Below are 22137 nucleotides of genomic sequence, written 5' to 3'. Positions count from 1 at the left end.
AAATGTCTGGTCCTCTATCAGATGGTTGAGAAGACTATACAACAATAAAAAGTATAATAAATCCCATTCATTCAATAACAAGATTAACTTCTTCTTGAAAAGAGAATAAAATTTAGCATTTATGTTACTGGTATTGGTCAATAGTAGATTGTTTAACATTTTAATATCTTAAAAATCTTTTAAAACACAATTACATCTTGATGTCTTTGTTGCAATGTGGGCAAGGAACACTTTTAGGAAGATCAAAATATCGCATCTATTCAGAGCAACTGTCATAGATATCTTTTCTAGACTATTTTGCGTTATTATAAAACATTAATTTCACCATATTTTTCTTGAATTAATGGAGAGCTTCAGTGATCCCTGCATACTGGATATTTTATGTGAGTTTTTTCTTGGAAGAACAAAATCTTTCAGTGAGACCAAGTCACAACCTGAACTTTGGAGAAGCTAATGAGTAGCAGAAAGAAACTGCATTTGTTGTCAGGAGACCAGTCTCAATTCTAGATAGGTGGGCAAACCTGGTAGTCACTTCCTTTCTCTGGACTTAGATGTCATCATATGAAAAACAGAGAGATATTAAACAGCATAATATGTAGTCCCGTGACCAGCAGGTAATCCCTGATTCTCTTATACATGTTTTATATTGCGATATCTTTCTTCAACAACATCTAATATCTTTCCTGTCTTTCAGGAATTTCCCAGTGTCTGATCCACCAGGAATTCCCCTCTTTTCTCCTAAAACAACTACAGATAAAAACTATTGTTCTTCCTAAAATTTCTAAGAAGTTGAGAGGGAAGAGAGAAGTGCAGTTTGTGATCAAACTATGCTGGAACAAAAATTCACTAATGCTCACTCTATTATTCTAACGCTGAATTTCTTGTGACTCAGGGCAATTTCTAACACGTTAGGTGACAGAAATAATGAGAAGATCACAATTCTTAAGCCTAAGTTTTCATGAAGACAGTAGTTACAAGAAAACTTCTGAACAGAGACTAAAAATGCCCCTGGAATTAAGAGTCCAATGATTTAGGGACGGCCAGACCCTAAGCTTGATCAGCAAGCGCCACACAAACTCTCCAGCTGTGATTGAAATGATCTCTAGTGCAGTCTTTCCAGAGAAGTCTGCCTCTTAGCATTCTGCCCATAAGGAGGGTGACACACAACCAATTTACCTGGGATTGGCTCAGTTTATGCATGTTGTCTCAGCATGAATATTAATAGCACTCCCTTTCACTCTGAACATTTCCCCACACGGACCTTAAATTATGTGTTGCCTTCCTTTTAGGCATCTAAACTCAACTTTTGACTGATAAGCCTGGGAAATTCTTTCCCTTCTCCAAATCCTAGTATTCACTAACACCAAATTGGTTGCTATGCCACACTCTTCCCTACCCATAAAGCTTAGTAATTTGTGACATAAACAAGTGATTCTAGTACTGGCTTAAACAGTATCCTAATAAGGTGGCTCATTTCCACACTCAATATTAATTCCCACAACCAATATTTATAAATGTGGAAAAGTAAACCAGTCCCTTTTCCATTTAATTTAGACTTCTATTTTTTATTAATGCCCTGAATTGCCATATTTTTTCCTATATTCCCCCAACAAAATCTTCTTAGACATTTATGAGCTTCATGCATCAAACAACATATTCTTTCTTCTATCATCACCCCACTCTCAAACTTTACTATCTTAAATATTTAAGTTTATCATAACAGTAACGATCCTCTATCTCTTTGATCACCTCTTAGGGGTATCTGCCTTAGATTTAGAAATAAGCTGTGAATGAATACCCCGGGGTATAATTTGGAAAATCGCATTTTTATGTTTGGATTTTGTTTAAAAACAAAAAGGCGGAAAGAGAGAGAGGAAGAGAGAAAAAAAAGAAGAGAGAAGAGAAAGAAAGTTTCTACATCAAGTTCAATGAATTGTGAAGCTATAATTTCAGCAACAGTAAAAGCTGACAGACTTTTCATTGAAAGTTACCAGACACTCCTTTGTTTAACAACAACACATACCACGTGTTCAAGAGCAAAATTGTGCCGTTCGATTCAGAAGAGAAAAAAGCTAATTGTATGTTTTGTTTTGTTTTGTTTTTACTTAATAGGGGAAGGAATAAAAATAAAGATTCTTTATTCCCATTTTGTTCTGTGACTTTTCACAGCTTAAGCTGGCTGCTGCTGCTGCTGCTGCTGATGATGACGACAGATCATTTACAATATGAGACTATTGTAAATACCTTCTGCCAATAAGAGATGAGCAAGGTGAAAAAATTACAGAATTTCCTACCCCAACTCAAAGATGAAGCAACAGTAAGAGGCAGAGATAGGTTCTTGTATATACACATGGATATTCACACACATTTATTTGGCCTATGAGTGACATGTGGTTTTAACTCTATTGAGGGCCTCTAATAAGCCTAGATAGTGAGTCAGAGCCAACAGTACAACCAGCTGATTTAGTAAGTTCACCCCAACTGCTAATCAAGTCCAATAAAACCGAGACAAAATAATTAGCCAACTGAGCTATTTGGCTGAAATGGTTGATTGATTGAGCAGAATAATACACCCAACAGTGCCAGGCAGACTAAGAACACAGCCCCTCATAGGCCAATTAAAGGAAGGTAGCCTTTTATGACTGGGTTAGTAATGGATCTTTCCTCATCTCCTCAGTCTGTCTTGGGAGAGACCCAAGACAACTCCTGAGTTGAGAGGTTTATACTTTTAAAAAGAATCTAGAATAATAAAACATTTTATTGTACTTAGATTTTCACTGAGGCCAAATCTCATCACTCTTCTCTCTGGCTGGCTGTAACTTTCAAGATTTATCTGCAAGTTAAGTGCCATCAACAGTTCAAATTTTCAGTTGGGTTCACTGCAGCCAAAAACATTATGATATTAGAACATTAAAGATATAGATTAAATTGCATAGCAATGGCTGCCTTCCATCTTAACAATATGGAGGCATGCGTTCTCAGAGCATTAGCCATTGCTTATTTTTGTGCATGAATAGGAAACATTGGTAAAATTTGTACTGTGAATGACAAGAGTAGGAATGAAAAAGTAGCATTGAATGGTTTTCTATACTGATGAAGAATGAAAAATTTATCACTTTCAGCTTTGCTCTTACATCTGTTTTCTGGAAGGAAAGAATTTAGTGCCAGTAACAAATATGTTAATTACAATTTGGGCTATAGCTTCAAGATCTTTAAGTAAATGCCGAATACTTTAGTTCAGTCAGGAAATTTGCTAGGACGCATTTCTTCCGACAGCTGCCAAGGAGAATGTCTGTTTTTAATACTTGAAAGATATACCAGATTTGCACTTTTAAATAACCACAGTTTTACAGCTCCTATTGGAGGCTTATTGAGCTCTTGACTAGGTTTTCAACACTGAATGTCAGAAGGTAGCCTTCTTCAGATAGTTTTTTTGGTGCCAACCATACAACTACTTTAGACAGCATTTATCTCAGAGTCAAGAGAGCTAATTGTTTTGCTTTTTTATTTCATGTAAACTCAAGATCATTGAAAAATGACGGATATAAATGTCCAACCCACTGGTACCCAGAAAGCCTAGGTTTATGAGCCCAAGGGAGTGCAGCCCAGCCAGCCCATTCAACTTGGCCAACCTCAGGGGCAATGCTGGTCTTCATACTCAGATTTATTGTGTGGTGGTCCTCATTATTTTTAGACAGGCAGAAAAATCAGCTTTGCTATATAATGATCTCTTTATTTCCCTCACCTAAAACTGGCATAATACTCCAAACGAAGCAACCAAATTAGTGACAAATGGTAGAAAAGATTTTCCAATTCTAGTTTTCCTACACAATATTTTTATTTAAAAAAACTAGTAAAGGCAAAAGTAGACTTCATTTCAAAGGACGTAGTGCATTAATGTATTTCAAAGACTTGTGTAAATATTTTTGTAAACTCCTTTTATAGCTCCCACCTCTTCTTCCCCATGATGATAAAGAAACCTAACTCCTGTCCATAAAGAAACATTGAAATTTATTTACAACTGGATGGACTTACGTTTTCCTTAGCATGACTTTGGTTGTCCTTTCTCTCTGGGCTTACTCAGTATAAGATTTCAATATAGTTGAAACGAATGCTGACTTTCCTACAAAGGCAATAGTCTGAATGTCTTGACATTTCATAAGCAAAGGACATAATTTTATGCTTGTTTAAACTACTTTATAAAACCTCATGAGAAATACTAAAAATAGTCCATGCCTCGAAATTATTTTTTGCATCTATACTACCACTTGGAATCTGATCTTCTTCAGAGAAGGAAAAGAAACACACAGGTACTCAGTCATCCTTATCAACATCATCAGCATTGCCTTCATGATTTCTAGGTCTACTATATGCCAAGAATTATAGTAGACACTTAAGGTCCAATATCTCATTTTATATCCATAAAAATCTTTTATGAGGTAAATACTATTATCCAATTTCATGGATGAGGAAACAAAGTTTCAGAAAAGTAAAGTGACTTGCCTGAGGTCTTGTAGCTTTTAAGTGGCAGAGCTGAAATTCATATCCAGATTTCTTGAGACTTTCTTTGAGGAATGAAAGTAGTAGAGGACAAGGCAATTTTCTCCTAGGGAGCATGAGGTAGCAAAATACATGCCCCATTATTTGTTCTATCTAGCCACCCAATGACATCTGGGCTTAAAATACTATTAAAATATATTATGAACTGTGTAAGTCAGGAATCTGGACTTTTATGTCTCACCTCACCAGAACACAGAACACACAGGTATGGGTTTCAGATGAAAAGTTCTAGGAATACTTAGAATTGGCTGCAGATTATGTGCAAGTGCAAGTGTGGTCAAGAACAACAACAACAACAAACAAAAGGGTAAAGACATGTGATTGGTAGAAGAAGGGAGATTTACTTAAAGACGAATCCCTGATTTTCGGGTTGAAGGAATTTTAACAATTATTTAGACCCATCTAATGTATGAACTATTCTACCACATTTGACCATTTACTTGACTATCTCCTGTGACTTAAACAAACAGCCTATTTCCTCTTTTGAGTCATTTATTTGTTTACTCATTAAACACATCCACAAGTACTTTTTGAAATTACATTGTGCCATGAACTGTTCCAGGTACTGACAGGATACACAAGCCAATGAAGCTTTTTCTCAAGTTCTTTCGTATATTAGCCAAAGTCTCTTTCACTACTAGTTCCAAACTTGGGTACAAAGTTTACCCAAAGAACTATTTAGAATGTTTTTTTTCCAAGTGATATCATTTCAAATATCTCAAGTCATCTCAACTTCGTCTGAGAGGGCGCCCTTCCTCCACTGTTGTTCTACTTTTTCCTTTCACTTTTAGAGAAATGAAAGTGGGAAAACTTTCTCCCATAAGGTATCTTTGGTTTTGGAGAATGAGAGGGGCCATCAGGAGAACAATGGGTAAGGAAGACAAAACTGGTTGTTTAGTGTGGCTCCAGTTTGACTTTTAGGGATCACTGTAAAGGGCATACTTGATGTAGTTTAATATTAACCAGCCCAGGTTTCTAGGGTTAGGAAGCAAACAGAGGTTTGAAGGAAAATAATGAATGTGTATTTGGCTGGAATAATGCTTGTCTTGTACCTCTTGAAAATCTAATTGCAAGCATGGGTGACTAGATGAGGTAGAAATGCAGCAAAGGAAAGGATACAATAAACATATTTCTTCATGTGACAGTTTTTAGTTCTATAACTCTCCTAATAACTACCCTCTGAGCTTGTTCTAGTTTATCTATATTCATTATAAAATATGACTCCAAAAAGTAAACTCAACATTATATTTCCAATGTGAATAGTGGAACTAAATCAGAACAAATGATTATCATGTTCTAAATATTATATATATATATATATATATATATATATATTTTTTTTTTTTTTTTTTTTTGCGGTACGCGGGCCTCTCAATGTTGTGACCTCTCCCGTTGCGGAGCACAGGCTCCGGACGCGCAGGCTCAGCGGCCATGGATCACGGGCCCCGCTGCTCCGCGGCACGTGGCATCTTCCCGGACCGGGGCACGAACCCATGTCCCCTGCATCGGCAGGCAGACTCTCAACCACTGTGCCACCAGGGAAGCCCTAAATATTATATTTTTAACTAATATAACCAAACCTTGCTTTGACTATTTTTTGTCTTGCCATCAACTCATACAGAAGTTTTTTTCTACAATTTCATATTTTTTATAACATATACTACTACACCAAACTTCTATCACCTTTTATATGTGCAATTGCTGTTCAAACTCATTTTATTAGAATCAGGTTTTCACTCCAAATTTTCAGCGCTAATTATATTATTAACCAGAACAATCACACTTTCCCCTAATTTATTATGCATAAATTTGATGAGCATACCCTACATAGCTTTATCCACATCTTGCTTAAGAATGGAAAACGAAGCCAAAGACAAAGGTGTGGCACTCTAATGTCCACCTACTCTAGAGGGACAGAAACCTTATAATCAATTACATTGGCCATTCAGTTCTTACTGACCTCACATCTGGTAAGCTTCTTCATTTCCTCCATAAGGAGATATAAAAGTAGATGTCAACTCTCTACTTAAATTTATTTTTAAAAAATTTAAAAAGTTTATTTAAACTAAAAAAAAAGCATAGCAAAACAAAAAACACTTCACCCATTTCTCCCACTCCCCACCCCCTGTCTTTGGTAATCACCAATCTGTTCTCTGTATCTGTGAGCTTGTGTTTCTATTTGTAAACCCACTCAAACAAGGAAATGGGATATCTTGTTTTTAGAGAAGCCATGATGGGTTCAATAGATCCCAATTTTTCTTATGGTACTCAAAAAAAAAGAGTTACTAATAAATAATCACATACAGTTACGCATGAATAACCCAAAAGTAGGAGCATTTTTGCTATGCTGTTGATGGAAGTAGCTTTCTCTCTCTTTTTCTGAGAATCAGAGAACATGCTAATTTCCTACTTCCAACTCATTTCACTCATTGAAATTCTTCAGAGACCACTATACTTATCAATTTAATATTTTATTTTGTCAGTGTTCTAAAAGACAACGATTCCAGATTAAGAGTTTTGCACAAATTTCGAGATTCTAGAGCTCTTTGATAATGTCTTTGCAATTTCTCCTACTTTGACCAACATGGAATCCATCTTTTTCATGTAGTGATCTATGGCCATAAAGTCGGTATTCAAATAGAAATTAAGGACATATGAAGTTATGCTTACCTTTTCTTTGAAAAAAAAGGAAAGCTTTCTTACTGGAATCTATGGAGTTCAGGAGAAATGAGTCAAAAGGAGGAAATGTCAGGGAATCCAGAAACAGCTTTCTGGAAGCTAATGGCAAATGGATTTTTTGATTCTTCTACCTCACCATCCCTCTTCGTCTAAACCAGTGCAGCTCAGAAGTGTAGTCTATGGACCAGCATCATCAGCATCTCCTTAGAGCTTATTAGTAATACAAATAATGGGACTTCCCTGGCAATCCAGTTATTAAGACTCCATGCTTCCACTGCAGGAGGTGCAGATTCAATCCCTGGTAGGGGGACTAAGATCCAGCATGCCACACAACGTGGCCAAAAAAAAGAAAAAAAGAAATACAAATTATCAGGTCTCCTCAGATCTACTGAATGAGACTTTCTGGAGGTAGGGTCCAGGAATTTGTGTTTTATTCGCTTTCTAGATGATTCTCATCCATGCTAAAGAGTAAGAACCACTCTTCTATATGCCAGGTTCTGTGAAAATCTGTCCCCATTGCTACATTCTCTGTGAGGTTGTAAGGCCATATGGATAAGATAGGGAGTAAAGAAGGTAGTTTTTGAAAAGCCAGTAAAAAATTACTTAATATTGTTTACGTAATGCTGTTTGTTGAGTTCCTCTTTTCACTTAGTTGTTTGGAATAGCAAATTTCCTAAGTGAGTTTAAGGTGCACTGGTGAATTAAATGCAAAACCTGGATTAAGGCTGAGATTTTCTTACTCCTTGTTCAGACGCAATCCATTCCTTTTATTTTCCTCCACAAGGTTCCCATTTGCCTCTTGAGTAATCCAGTGGAACTGTTTTTTCCTTCAGGATGTACCGGGAGTCAGGTCCAGGAAAACGTCTTCAAAACAATTCTCTCCTTGGTATCTTTTCTGATATAAGATCTTGCCAAGAGCTTGTTCTTCACTGCAAAATCATATGGTGATTCACTGTCTACCAAAAGTTTGATTGAGCCAAACCAGGGATGTGATTTAGGAGACAGCAAAGTACGGTAGAAAGTGCATCAGTTTTAGTGTCAAACAGTTCTAGGTGTGATTCATGGTCTGCCACTTACTAGCTGTGCAATTAATGTCTCTGAATTTCAATTTCCTTGGCCATTGAATGTGCTGTGTGTTAAGTAATTCTTAATTCACTTGTTTTTCAGTCAGTCTATGGGTTTATTTGTATATGCCTATCTCACTACAAACAGCTGATGAAGTTAATGAAATAATTCACATCAAGTGTCTAGTCCTTTGCCTGGAACCTACAAGGTATTTAATAAAAGTTAACTCTCTTTTGTGTTTTCTTTCTTTCTTATTTCTTCTGCTGCTGAGAATTCTTTCTAGAAAGAATCAAAGAATTTGTCTGCAGAGCTGACCAAAGTGTGCGGTAATAGACAACCTGAATATTACAATCCACATATGAGGGCAAAAATGTGAGGCTTGCCACTCTAACCATTAGACCTGTGCTAACCAAGGACAAAATGGTGGTCGCCTGTGGTTCTTGAAGACTTGAAATGTGCTTAAATTGATACATACTGCATATTTATATAAAAATACCAGATTTCATAGAATTGGTATAAAAAATATAAAATAATTCATGAATACATTTTATGTTGATTATGTGTTGAAATGGTAATATTTCAGATATGTCAGCTTAAATAAATATATTACTAATTTCACCTGTTTCCTTTTCTCAATGTGGCTATGAGAAAGTTTTAAATTATATATGCAGCTCACATTTGTGGCTCTCTTTATATTTCTATTGGATAGCACTGCCCTAAGTCATGGGCCTTTAGACCACATTTGCCCACCAAATAAATAGTTTTATATTTTAACTCTGTTTGGCTACTTTAAATATAACAATGGCAATGATCCTACATTAATTCATTTTCAAATTGTTTTTAATAACTATAAAGAGGACAACAAACTTTCACTGAACTTGATTGCATAACTGTTCAGGAAATCAGAAGCACAGGCTGTGCAAAGCTAATCCATTCAGAGCTACTCTACCCACCTGGTTTTTCCTAAGAGAACCCACACTTCTTGGACAGTTTAGTAAACTTTTTTCCATAGGTGCAAGGTAGTAAGGCCCAAAACAGAAATGATACACCTGAATGGATATGTACTGGTAAGCTGTCATTCTTTTAATAGCAAACACAATGGGCAAGTATCTGCTTAGGTAGCATCATTTTTCAAGGTATATATTACATTTAAACTATGAATAAAATTGCTTTTCCCTTCTCTTCTGCACCTAAATTAGAAATGCCTTTCTATATTATCTTCCCCTGTTTATATCTTATCAAGACTAATATCAAGTCCCATTTTGTACATGAAGCCTTCCCTAGTCTAGTTCTATCTCTCGGTTATTTGCAATCCTATAGTACTTGTTATTTTTTATTTTTATTTTTTGCAGTATGCGGGCCTCTCACTGTTGTGGCCTCTCCCGTTGCGGAGCACAGCCTCCGGACATGCAGGCTCAGTGGCCATGGCTCACGGGCCCAGCCGCTCCGCGGCATGTGGGATCTTCCTGGACCGGGGCACGAACCCGCGTCTCCTGCATCAGCAGGCGGACTCTCAACCACTGCGCCACCAGGGAAGCCTAGTACTTGTTATTTTTAATATATACATACAGTCAGTCCTTGGTATACACAGATGTGGAACAGGCAGATTCAGGGGGCCAACTATACTATGCCATTTCATATAAAGGAACTGAGCATTGTGGTATCCACAGTGGTCCTGGAACCAAACCCAGAGAGACAGCTGTATCAGCTTTTCAGTATACATGATTCTTTGTGTTTTCTAATTGTTTTTAGTATAGGTCTTATTGACCAATCCATGCCCTGATCTCCTCAAGGGAAGAAGTGCATCCTATGTGCCTTTGTGTTCCTCACAGCCTTTATTTAAGCAGAGCAGGTAATGTTGGCTATAATAATAATAATGAAGTTCATAAAGAGCAATATAAAATCCAACCACTATGAAAATATGCAATATGATTACAAGTTCATTATGAACAGGGAATATCTGTTGAGCATTTTGATCTGAATGCCCTTTCTGCATGTCAAATTCATGAGGGCTAAAATCAAATTCATTAATTTCCCTTCCCTAAATTGCTCCTGCTTTGATTCCTGTTTCAGTGAGTTGTGCTACTGGCCCAAGTCAGAAACATATACACCCTTGACTCGCTCTCCACCACCAAACCCAAGTCCCGTTGATATCCCTCCAATCCATTCACTGATCTCAGTCCTTATTGTTAATATCCTATCTCTGTGCCTCCTGTCTTACCCTCGCCCCCAGCCCAGTCATTCTGGGCTGTTAAAAGCACAAATCTGTGCATGCCATTTCCTCTGCTTAAAAACTTCATTCTTTTCCATGGGGTAAAGTCTCAAATCCCTAATAGGATTTATGCAGTCTTTTATAATAGTGTGGTCCATTTATACCACTTCAACATCTCCTCTCTCTTGATCTTCACCCCAACTTCCACACTAACATTATTCTGACTCCCCTAATCAGCTTCCTTCCCTTACCTCTATACCTTTGTATATGTTATTCTCTCCACAAAAAGCACTCATTCCCTCCTACTTGGTTAACTCCCTCTACTATCTCCAGTCAGTTAGCCCTGGATTATACGTTCTTATGACAGAGTGCATAGACCTGATAATAACACTACTTGTCTGTCTCCTCCACTGAAACACAAGCAGAGTCAGGTGTATCTCTTTTGCCATTATATTTCTTCCCTCTAGCACTGTATCTAGCCCATGACAGGACTCACGGTGTTTTTGAAGAAAGGAAAAAAAGGTTAGACGGGTTGAAGGAAGCAGGCAGATAGAAAGGAAGAAAAAAATTTTTTAAATTTTATTACTCTACTTGCTCTCAGTATTTAATTTGTGAGGGTCATCCCTGAACCACCATTTTGGGGCATAACCTTAGGCTATTGGCTTTTACTATTGATTCAGTTACCATCTGTTTCTTGCAAATAGGCTCACACTTTTGTGAGGTCGTGGGTTGAATACAGTGGTCAACATTCATAATTCAAATTGATCTATCTAGGGACCTTCACCTACCCACTCCCAATGGACAACAACACTATGCTGTTACAAACCGGACTAATCAGCCCACTCTAAAATCCCTGTTTATTACTTTCATGGAGTCAGCCAATAGCCAAGTCAACTCAGTCAACTGAGAAGTTAATGAATGTTTGTTCTACATTCAGCACTGCACTAAGCACTCGAATAACACTAAATGAATATGTCTTAAGAACTTGGAACATGCTCTTAAGAATGTTTGTCTAGCTAAGAAAATAAAGCTAAATAAAGTACAAGAAGTAATTGTAGAGAAATATTGTGCTACAAAGATGCTTCTGAATTCACACATTAGAGTAGTTTAGAAATAAATATCAACTTGATATTTGATCAATATCAAAGAAATAGCCATATCAACTACAACATCAATATGAGAAGGTAAAAGACATCAACCCACAAAAAATCCTATGGGAGTTAACCATGAGGTGGATATTTACTCACCAAAACCTCTCGGTTGGTAAAGGTACAATCATGAAGGCCTTCTCTGTTCTCCCTACTATTTACATGAAAAGTAGAATGCCAAATACAGGGCATTCAGCAATCACTGGCTCAAGCCATCGTCCTCAGCCAAAAACATCTCCCAAATGCGTGGGAGCGGCAGCCAAGGTGTTTTGGTCAGGCACTGTGAAACTGCCTTGGCTGACTAGGCCTTGTGTGATTCCAGCAAGGAAATAATACCCTGTCTTCTTGCTCCACTACATGTGCTCAAAAGAAAGAAAGGGTGTCAAGGCTTCCAAAGTATCCTATCACATGTTGTGCTCCAACTGTCAAACAGTACAAGGTAAAGAAGTGTAAATGCTTTTGGCCACATTCTTTTGCCAACCAATAAAAGACAATATTTGTTAAAATGTTGAAAGAAAACATGGCAGCTTATATAATAGGTTTAAGCAAGTGAAAAATCTCTTGGATGGGACCATTTCACTCCATAAACACTGAGTTTGTTTAGAAGCCACAGCTAATTCTGCTACCCATAGGGATTGCTAACGGTGGGGGCTGGGTGTGTGATGGAATGATACCACAGTGAACAAAAGTAGATAGAAAAGGGCAAGAGCAGGGTATGTGTCCTGACCATACACTATGTTAGCTTAGTCATTAAGGTTATTTCTTGACTGGGCTGAAACATTTCAAAACCCTTGAGCTCTTCCTTTAATAGTGTAGGTAGGGGCTTCCCTGGTGGCACAGTGGTTGAGAGTCCGCCTGTCGATGCAGGGGACACGAGTTCGTGCCCCAGTCAGGGAAGATCCCACATGCCGTGGAGGGGCTGGGCCTGTGAGCCATGGCCGCTGAGCCTGCACGTCCGGAGCCTTTGCTCCGCAACAGGAGAGGCCACAACAGTGAGAGGCCCGCGTACCACAAAAAAATTTTAAAAATACTGTAGGTAAAGTATATAATGAGACCATTAAGACTCGAACCGAAAGTACTTACGTCTAGTTAATAAGCAAAAATACTTCAAGGTCCCTCTTTGCTATTAAATGAAATAATACAGGCGAGTATGGTAAAGACATAAAGGGAGTAAATCTAGAGTCAGCTTTGCACCCTGGCTCTGCCAGTATTTAGTCTTAGACAATTTAACTGAGGCTCTCCTAGTCTTAGTTTCCCCATTAGTAAAATGGGACTGATAATACAGTCATTAGGAGAATTAAATGAGAATAAATCTGTACAGCACAATGGTTGGTACATGATAAGCTTTACTATATGTTAGCTATTTATTAATATGTTTATACCCGTCCTTGTTCCTAATTCTTTGACATTATCTGTAGTCTGAAATGTGGATTAATGTCAAGAATCTGGGGCCTTTGGGCTTCCCTTAGACCACAGGGGATGCTCTCAGCATCTCTTCCTGAGGACAGAGAGACTCCTCTTCAAATGAGCCCACCTTCAGTGTACCCAAGATCTCATATCACATAAATAACATACATGTGTAAATACACAAAAGTGATAATTATTCATTCTGATGTCCTTCTTTTGTAAATCTAGAGTTTCTTGCAGATGATATCCAAACTTCTTAATTCAGTTTCCTAATGTTTCTAATAGTAGCAAATAGGGAGGAAATGTGTTTTTGGGGGGAAGGAGATATTGGAGGGGCTGGCATTGGTGACTCTGGAGAAAAAAAGTAATTAAGTAGTAAAATATATGTGTAACTCCAAATGCTGGATATAAGAATTTGTAAATATTTAGTGCTGGGATAGATCCTGGAGATCATGTAGTTCTATTCCCCTTACTAACCCCACACCCCAGGGAAATGAGACTCAACAAAGTTAAATGATCTGCCCAGATTCACACAGTAAGGTCTGGGCCAGAACAGAAGGAAACTCCAGCAACTTCTGGTGTGTGTTCTACTGCAGTGTCTCTAAGAGCTGAACAACTGTTTTCTTAAATAGCTCAAATTGAGCATTTACAACAAAACTAGTTTTTTTTTAAAGCATATTTAAGAAGCAGAGTCAATATTCTTTCCCTTGACTTACTAATTAAGGGAAAAGTGTTTTTCTCTGAATGTTATAAATGTGAGTGTCTTAGTCCATTGGGCTGCTATAACAAAATACCACAGATCTGCTTATAAACAACAGAAATTTATTTCTCACCAATCTAGAGGCTGGGAAGTCAAGATCAAGGCACTGGCAGATTTCGTGTCTGGAGAATTCTTCCTTCCTGATTCATAAACAGTGTCTTTTCATGTTATCAAAAAGCAGAAAAAGAAAAAGACCTCTGTGGTGTCTCTTTTATAAGGGCACTAATCCCATTCATGAGGGCTCCACTCTCATGACCTATTCACCTCCCAAAAGCCCTACCTCCTAATACCATCACATTGAAGGTTAGAATTTCTTATTTATTTATTTATTTATTTTATTTATTTCTTTGGTTGCATTGGGTCTTAATTGCAGCAGGCAGACTCCTTAGTTGTGGCTCATGGGCTCTTTAGTTGTCGCTTGCTGGCTCCTTTAGTTGCGGCACGTGTGCTCCTTAGCTGTGGCATACGAACTCTTAGTTGCAGCATGCATGTGGGATCTAGTTCCCTGACCATGGATTGAACCCCAGCCCCCTGCATTGGGAGCACGGGGTCCTAATCACTGCGCCACCAGGGAAGTCCCTAGGATTTCAACATATGAAGTTTGTGAGGACATAAATATTCAGACCCTAATAGTGAGTGATCGGTAAATTTAAAAACAGGTGTTCTTCCCTCTTTTTGAAATTTGAGTGAACGTGGGTGCAACTGCTTGTTGTTTCTTATGTATTCTTTTGCCTTTGCCTCTTCTATGCATTTGCTTCTAATATTCTCCCTACCTGGCATGTTCTCTCTTTCTTCCTCAAGTATCTGAAGCCTCCTTCCTTTACAGATCAGTTCAAGCATCTTTGAATCAACCGCTGATGCTCCCAATTTTCTGAAACTGACTCCTCTCTTTTGAACTCCCATTTCTCTTTATTGGTGTTTCTCTCAAGGAACTTTTCACTTGTAACATTATTTAAATATTTTTATACCCCTATAGTATCAAGCACAGTATCTCACACATAGTAGGTGTTCAATATTTTTAAAAAAGCAACCAAGTCTATATCTCAGTTTAAAATACCTTAGCCCAACTAGAAGTGGCCATTGCCAATAACACAGATCCTTTCATACCCAGGTTCTTGAACCTGAAACACTGTCTTTCAACAAAATAGTTTATGCAAACAAAATAATATGTTTTAAAACTAACTTATTTTCTTATTTTTCTACTAAAACTCCATGTTGTCATTTAATATCAAGATATCATTAGGAAATATTATGCATCTTAACTTTAGTATAGTATTCATAGAAACCCAGTTAAGCTTATTCTAATTTGGCTTAGAATTGTGAACATTTTTCTTGCATTACCAAGAGTGAGAACAGAGTAGGAGAGAAGTGGCATTCAGGAAAGCCAGAGACTCAAAGCCCTATTGCAAGAGGCTTAATTCCATTACATAGCTTACCTTGTGGATTTGCAGGAAAAGAAATGTGTGTGTGTGTGTGTGTGTGTGTGTGTGTGTGTATAAACTAATAACTTATATACAAACACACTCTTTAAAATGTAAAGACTTTTACTATTACATCTATCTACCTTTGTAATAAGTCTTTAAGATAGAAAGAAAAAGTATTTTTAACTCCATCTTACAAAAGCCTGGGACACAGAAAGATTAATTTATTTACTTAAGGTCATACATCTAGAGAATTCCAGCCTTGAGACTAGAAGCTATGTCACTTGACTCACAGTCCTTGAATCTTTCTACTACTCTATTTTGACTTAAGAAAAATTGTACAATAGTACATTTCTGCATTTTAGCGCCAAAAAACACCTCTAGAGTAGCAGTAGTAGTAGCAGCAGCATCAGTAGTACTAGTTGTTGCTGTGAGAAATTGTTATCATCTTAAAATATCTTTAAATTCCTCAGTAGATTTTTTAAAGGTGAATTGACTTTTTAAAGAGCCCCAGTGTTTCCCTTGAGCCTAATTTTAGAGACTATTTCTTTCCTCTTGAAATATACTGAACATACTCTATCACTTTAGAGAAATTAAAGAATGCTGAGGATTTGAATTTTGACCAGAGTAGATATGAGAGGACTTCAAGAACAACAACAACAAAATGTCTTCCATATAACATGTGTTTAATGTATTCTGCTTTCATAAATGAAGCCACTAAAAAACTAATTTCTACCATTAGCGGGGATCGTAGGCAAAAATCACTGGCTCCCTCCTACTTAAAGTTTTCTGTTTCAAAAACAGTTTTCCTGAAAGTGAAGAAATTAAAGCATTGGGAAGATATCCATGACCACAGCTTCTAATAGTAACTGCCCCTTTCCTTGATTTATCCAGTATTTACAGTCTATACTACTGCTTTTGCACAGGTCTCTTGGAATAGCTTTTTTCCCCTCTATTATCTCCCAATAAAATTTTATTTTTTGCGGGTAGATTCACACATTAATTCAGATTAAGATATGAATAATCTATGAAGTATACATTCTTCTTGATATGTGGGAAGAGGACTGAGCGATAGCATTTTGTTACTGACGTTTTTCTCATAGTATAATCTTTAGACCATCTGAGTCAAAAGCACCTGGGGTGTTCGTTAAAATGCGGCACAGACACCTGAATAAGAATCTCTCTGTGGGTGAGGCTCTGGAATCTGAGTCTGATACACACTAGAGTTTGAAAATCAGTAAACTAGAGGATTAGGGAGGGGGCACAAGAAGTTACAGATACAGACGCAAAATATGGCTTATGGTTAAGGGAGGATAAGTAAAAGCCATGCACCGAAACCAAACGGCTCATCTCTAAACTTTGCCTGACTGCTTCTCAATTTCCTGCTCTGCAGGTTCATAGCACAGATAATTTCTCACCAAAGGTTATTAACTTTCCTTACGTGAAGAGATTTCACTAGAAATGTGAAATTGCTCTGCCAGAAACATCACCGGTAGGTTCTGAAGAAGCCAGCTCCAGGCAGCCTGCTGGCTGCACGACCCAGTGGACAGCTATAACTGAGTTCTTCATGGGCTCAAGAAAGTGCTGTAAGTTGGGTGGTCTCTGTGAACAGTAGTTCAAGAAGTAGAACAGAAAACACTGAATGTAATTTAATATAGCACATACTCTCAACTCTGACAAGGCCCAGGTCTGATCGGTGTGAAGATCGAATTACCTCTCTGTCCACAGAGGGACACCCCTCCCCAAGCCCCGCCACTGGCAGCGTCTGTGGGAAAACTTCCTAGCAGCTGTGCTACCTTATCTAGTCAAAGGAAAGAAGAGGTCATCAGATTTCAGGGCTGCCAGTTGTTAAACCTTTATAAGACCCACAAGAAGGGAGGTGGGGGGGGGGGAAATGGGGAAGGCCTAGAGGGTTTTAAGGACAGATACACAAAAATAGTTCCAATTCCTTTGAGAACATAATCTAGGATTTATTTTCTGAAATAAAAACCTGGAAGGAAAAAAATAAACACACGTTAAACTTTTAATGACCAAATATCACTTAGGGATTTGACTATATTTTCCTTCCTACATTAATGTTAGGGAGCCAAAGCCAGAATACTCAGAAAGACTAATTGCAAATGAAATTGAGACTGATAAGCATTTAATTAACTTTTGTCATATTTATTTAGTGTAGTATACTGGGCTACATTAGTAAAAAATAAAAGAGAATTTAAAAATCAACCTTTTAACCTAAGAAAGAAGTATTGAACATTAAACAGACCAATGACAAAGTCTTAGTATCACAAAACAATCAACCCATAAGATTTTCAAAACCAAATTAGAGGTCAGCCTAGCTAAGATAGTGATAAATCTCATCTATACAATGTTAACTGAAGCTGAAACAAGCCACACTTTGACTTGATCAGTTTTTTTGTCAACTTTCCCCATGAAAGCCAGAAACTAAAACCTTGAATTCTACACTCTTCTTGGGTCCCAAAGTTACTAGGGTTTTCTAGAAGTGAGTTTGTTTCATGAGGCACTAGAGGTGAATAATGTCACTCTGCTTCCCCACAGCCTCCCAGGCTGATCCCTCTACAGCCTTGAGACTAACTCTGTTTTACTGTTATCTTACTTTTGTTTACCCCTATCTTAAAGCTTAAGCTTCTTAGGTCAAGGACCCTGCCTTTGGTGGTTTATACTTTCTGGAGCAATATACTTCTCTGTAAATAATTATGTTTGGTCATCACAAGACACTTCAATTGGATTTTCCCATAAAAGAGAAAGTTCTTTAAAGAGTGCTTTATAGTTAAAGCACAACAGAACCCTTTTGGAGTCTTTTTCTATGAGGCCCATCAATACATATACACGATGGAGAAGTCTGAGGCACAGCAAAGCTAAGGTCACAGTTAAAGGAGGTTCAAGTGTTTCTCAGGGTCTGGACTACAGTCACAGTACTAGGTGTGACTATGGGCACACAACAGAACTCTGGTTCTGTTGGCAGAACCCTCCAAATCAGGTAAAAAGTGATGAATCTGGGACTTCCCTGGCAGTCCAGTGGTTAAGACTCCATGCTTCCAATGCAGGGAGCGTGGGTTTGATCCCTGGTCGGGAAACTAACATCCCACGTGCACACTGCACAGCCTAAAAAATAAAAATTATTTTTTAAAAAGTGATGAATCTACTAAGTATTGTTATTTGGGGAGAATTTGAGACCAAATAGTTTATTGGTTTCAGTGAAATGACTCTAATTTGGAGTATTAAAGGAACAACTAGACTTTTGTTTACTGGTAAAAGCATCATCATAGTACATATGTGATGAATTTCATTTTCTATTTCTCCAGCATGTATTTATGTTGTGATTTCAAACTTGGTGGGGCATCAGAATTACTAAGAAACATTTTAAAAGAATTAAAATCACAGCCAGATATCAGAGCCTCGCCTATCTACTGTTGGACCTGGGAATCTGTGCAAAACATCAGAGGTAGATTGATTTCTGATATTCAGCTGGGTAGGAGACTCCTACATATGCCCCAAAACTTGAGTGAATCTCCAGAAGGTGCTGTCCTATACCTGTGTGAAGCACCTGGTATGCAAAAGGAAGGTCTGGAGCCCCAGATTCAGAATTCAGGCGCGTCCTCAATTCATCAGCACCCAGTTACTTCATATGAAAAGTTTAAAACAGCCCCAAGACTTAATGACACAAATGACTAAAAAGTTCTAATAATTTTGGAACAGTTGGAAAGTTGATGGGGATGTATGTGGAACTGGCTCACCCTTGACTGTCCAATAAAGTCACCTGGGAAGCTTTATAAAAATACTCATGCCTCATCTCTATCGCAAGAGATTTTGGTTTAATTGGTCTGGATGGGGCCCTGGAGGGGCCTCCCCAAGACTTAATGACACAAATGACTAAAAATTTCTAATAATTTTGTTTTAAAATCTCCCCAGAGGATTTTAACATGTAGCCAAGCTTGAGACCCACTGGAAAGGATGAGACATGTCCTTTGTATAATTATTGTTTCATCCTTTCCAGGGCATCAATGAAGTACTTATATAACCAGGTATATTGACTAGATTTTTGACATCTAAGTCTCACAACAGTATTTTGGGGTAAGTACTAAAATTCTCATTAAGCAGATGAAGAAATAGAAAATATGCTTGTCTTCCTACTCAAAGTATGGTCCACATATTAGCAGCAACAGCATCACCTAGGAGCTTGTTAGAAATGCAGAATACCAGTACCCACGCCAGGTTTTCTGCATCAGAATCTAGTATTTTAACAAGATTCCCCAGTGAGTTGTCTACATGTTAAAGTTTGAAAGGCACACTGCTCTAGGGAGGATTCATACCCATAAGGCTTCTCCTGGGAGTGAATGAGCCTTCCCTGTACACTGCCTGCCTTGCATATGAAACTGTTTGGTATCAGTTCCCTCCAATATAAAGAATTTCCTCAAGTGAGCATAACTCACTTGAACGAGTAAAGTGGGGCTATATCACCCGATCTCCTCACCTTGGCTTTTTCAGTCAAAGAACTATATATTACTCAATAAAGAAGATGTATTTTTAGAGAATCTAAAACAAGAATGGAATAATCTATAGGAGAGCAACGTTTGTGAGATGTCCTGAACTAATGGTTTGCGTTACCTACTTTGACCTTTGGTTGTGTCCCCAACACTTGTTTGAACCTTCAACTCCTGGCCCTGACCCTGTCTCACCCTAAATCTCAGCGGAGCAAAGAATAAAAATGATCTTAAATTCTACATACTGATGAAGTACTTGTGTTAGGTAGTGTTAATTCATTCATTGTTCACTAACATTTCACTGGATGTTATGATTCAAAGATGAATAGCACAGCATTTCTGATTGTAACTAATTAATGAATTATTGCAAGAGACAGACAATAACAGATCATTACAATATGTGTGACAAATGAGAATACCATATGTTTGTGAGGGCATGATAAGATCCATATAGTTTATACACTGCTTTTTGGAGTATGAATTATGGCAACCTTCTTGTAAGCAGTTTGGTAATACGTATTAAAAGTCTTAAAATGTTCTTGAATTTAGATGGTTTATACATGACCCATTAAGACGACATTGTATGAAGTTTAGTAGGGAGGACGGGACCAGATTTATATTTTGGAAAGTTTATTTTGGCTCAATGTAGGGAATGGATTGGAGGGGCGTGCTGGACTGGAAGCAGGGAGATTAATTAATAAGCTGTCATAGCAACCCAACATTTTTCTAATCTAAGAAAAGATGAGAGCCTGGAATGGGGCCATGATAATGTCTTTGAGCCTAATATGTTTCTAGTCTTACCTCAAAAGTGCCTCTTCTAGGAAATAATCAGAGATGGACTGTCACAAGCAAAGATTTGCAAAGATGTTTACTGCTGCAATGTTTATAATAGTAAAAATTTTGAAAAAAAAAACCAGAATATCCAAGTTATCCTTCAACAAATCATAATATATCAGTTTGATAGAATGTATAGTCATTAAAATAGTATAAAAATTTTAATGAAGTGGGGCTAATATAGTATAGTATTAGACAAAATCCTGTGATCAAAATTACCCAAACATTTTAGTGTGGTCTACAAATTCATTCAAGCTCTAATCTCTTCCTAACTCTCTTGTCTTATGCCTATGACACCTCAGCTGTACTTAAATGATAGTTATTCTCTAAACATAGCAAGTTCTCTCGAAATCCCATGCTATTGAATATGCTAGGATTTTTTTCTGTGTTTTTTTACACAAATTCCTTTTTTTCTTTATAGCTCAGAGAAAAGTCATAGCTACCCCACCCCCAGGACAGCTCAGGTCCCTGGAGTCATCTGTTCAATTAATTAATTATCTATTTAATCATCCCCTATCTTTTTATGAGTATGAACTGTAACTGACTTCCCCTCAGCTTAGTTCTGGTAGGTAGGATCTACTGTAGAGCTTGGAACTGTCTCCTCCCCAAGTTCATCTCCATTTCTCATTCAGATCCTCTTCCTCATGGAGATTAATTACCTTACTGGAATTAAAGTCTTCTTAGAGGAGACATATCCTTTTCCTACTGAATATTTGAAAGCCACCAAATGGTGAAGAATATATCTTAACTGCTGTTCTGACTTCTTGAGAGATTGATTTAAAATGTTTAGAAATAAGTTGATTAATAAATTTGTTGATAAAATAGAGGGAAACTTGTGCAAACAGCTTTATGTAGATAAAGATTTAATTATTAAAGACACAAGACAAAAGAAAATGTCTTTCTTCTTGGAGGATTTTAGAAGGGCCTGTAAGAAGAGATTGGACTTCAGAGAAAACAACTTGAGCAAAATTCTGAAGGTGGGATATCACCAAGTATGTTTGCAGTAAAATGAGTGCACGGCCTGAGGCCACGGCTCCATGGAAAGCCAGTGGTGGAAAATTAAATGGAAAAGTCTAGGGGGCTTCCCTGGTGGCGCAGTGGTTGAGAGTCCGCCTGCCGATGCAGAGGACACGGGTTCGTGCCCCGGTCCGGGAAGATCCCACATGCCGTGGAGCGGCTGGGCCCGTGAGCCATGGCTGCTGAGCCTGCGCGTCCGAAGCCTGTGCTCCGCAACGGGAGAGGCCACAACAGTGCGAGGCCCGCGTACAGCAAAAAAAAAAAAAAAGAAAAAAGAAAAGTCTAGAAAGAGCCAAGCTTTGGTATTTGAATGCTCATGTTGAAGTATTGATATTTAAACTTTATTTTTCATATTCTAGGGATTCATTGAAGATTTTTGTATGTAGACAACGACCTGCTTATATCTGTGTATTGTAAAAATAACTGAAAGTATGTGAGAAGGATGGCAGAGAGAAGAACCTGGAGGTTGGTAGCTCCTAAATTGGTTGCTTCTACCCAGACCTTCATCTGACCTCTGGAGCTGCCAACCAGT

This window comes from Delphinus delphis, chromosome 14 (assembly GCF_949987515.2).
Source record: "Delphinus delphis chromosome 14, mDelDel1.2, whole genome shotgun sequence".
NCBI lineage: Eukaryota > Metazoa > Chordata > Mammalia > Artiodactyla > Delphinidae > Delphinus > Delphinus delphis.
This window is presented reverse-complemented; position numbering follows the sequence as displayed.